This window comes from Rhincodon typus, chromosome 14 (assembly GCF_021869965.1).
Source record: "Rhincodon typus isolate 14 chromosome 14, sRhiTyp1.1, whole genome shotgun sequence".
Lineage (NCBI taxonomy): Eukaryota > Metazoa > Chordata > Chondrichthyes > Orectolobiformes > Rhincodontidae > Rhincodon > Rhincodon typus.
This window is the reverse complement of record NC_063345.1, coordinates 40,524,445-40,526,297: the sequence shown is the minus strand read 5'-3', so window position 1 is coordinate 40,526,297 and position 1,853 is coordinate 40,524,445.

The following is a 1,853-nucleotide window of genomic DNA, read 5'->3' as shown; positions in this document are numbered from 1 at the left end:
AGAAACTCAGGAACACAGCTCATTGTGTTCACTGCATAACACCTTCACCTGACAGCCATCCATGTCCTTCCAGTTTCTACCAGCTATCCCTTGCTTACCTAGGTTTCCCCTATCATTATCTTTGAGCCCTCTTCAACCAAGCCTCCATCTGACCCCCCTCAGTGTTGAACACCCTTTCTAACCCGCTCCCTCAATATATGGGTCCACAGACCTAACTGCTCTCCAGTCTCTATCCTATGGTAACTGACCAAACTGCTCTACTTGCAGCTCCCCAAATGACTACACGATATCCCTCCCTTCTTGCAATGGCCCCGTAGGACTGACCATGGCTCACTCCCCACACTGTCGTCAGATGAAGCTCCTAACTGTGACTGCCCCAAGCAGACCACTGACAGTGGCCAAGCCCTGGATTATGAGTGGAATCTGGTCTTTGCTGACTGTACCAGGAGCTCCTGACTGACATTATCCCACTTGTCCCAGCTGAGGATAGACTTTCCAACATGGCCATTCAGTTGAATAAACATGCAGTATGTTTGCTGCGCAGGCAGCTGGCATATTCTGTTGGCATTAGAGTGACCTCTTACTGAAAGATATAGCAAGTGAGCAGCCCTCAGATGAAGCCTGTTTTAATTCATTAGCTAAGTGTCTCTCCCTTGTGGTGTCTATACAGCAGCATTTCAATGCTAGTTGTCGATGCACCCGGAAATGCAGCTTTAAAATGCAGAAGTATCTACAAATGGATTGGAGAGATGCCATGAGAGTCCTTAGCAGCTGGCAGGTGTCAGATGCCAATGCCTGTGGACATGGAGGGGGGTGTGAGGCTGCTACCATGGAGTGTGCCCAGAAATGTTAGTGCATGGTGCCCCAGGTACAGGAGCAAGTGGCAAGTTGGAGTCAGCAGGTACCCATTTAGACAGCCATGTCAATAATCCTTGGCATCTAATTTTCTCACAGTGGGTGGTAGGATATTAATGAGGGTGATCACAAACTGTTAACCCCTGTAACTAGGCATCTCCCTGCTGCCTTACATCTTGCCTCGATGCCTGAAACTATGTTGGAAAATGCAGCTAGTTACTCCGAATATCCAGAAAGGCCTTGTTGGACTTCTCAAGTGATTCTCCCAGATTTCTTGCCATGTTGTTCAAGATCTGGTAAGATTTCACCCTTAAAGTTTTGAGTAATGCATGTGAAAAGATGTAAAACTTGTAGAGAAGGAGCTGAGGATCAGAGCTTAGGAAATCTGTTGATTTGTTGGTCCTATAGTTGACTGCAAGTTTGAGGCTTCTTAAGTCCTGTTATTCATGGAAATAATACCCCATTATGCTCCTCACTCAGATGTTGGCAGTCCAGCCTTAAAACATGGAGACATGATCATGGTACAGGTTAGGCAAATGTGGGCCATCATAATTTATTCACATTTAGCCCTACCTCACCGCCAATAGCAATAGTGCTGATTAAAAAATTACTCTTAACAGTAATAAAGCATTTAAACTAGTGGACACTGTTTCATTTGTCAGCATATGATATCTTCTAGTTACCAAACACTAGTGGCTTGTGGTTGGGTTTGTTCGCAGGTACCAATGCTGCTTTCGATGCTGAGTCTAAGAGAATAGATCACTCCAGAATCTTAACAGTCTTGCATAACAAGGCATAATTTATTGGATGATAGCAAAAGGCACAATTAATATTAACTAGTTAGAATAATTATAATTATCAAGAGCAAAGTATATCATTGTGCCTCCATCAGGACCACATGCAAGATGAACTATTTCTCCATCCAAAGATTGTGTGACATTATCAGGTTATGTGGACATAATACAACTTCACCATTAACTCTTTCTGAAACTAATGCA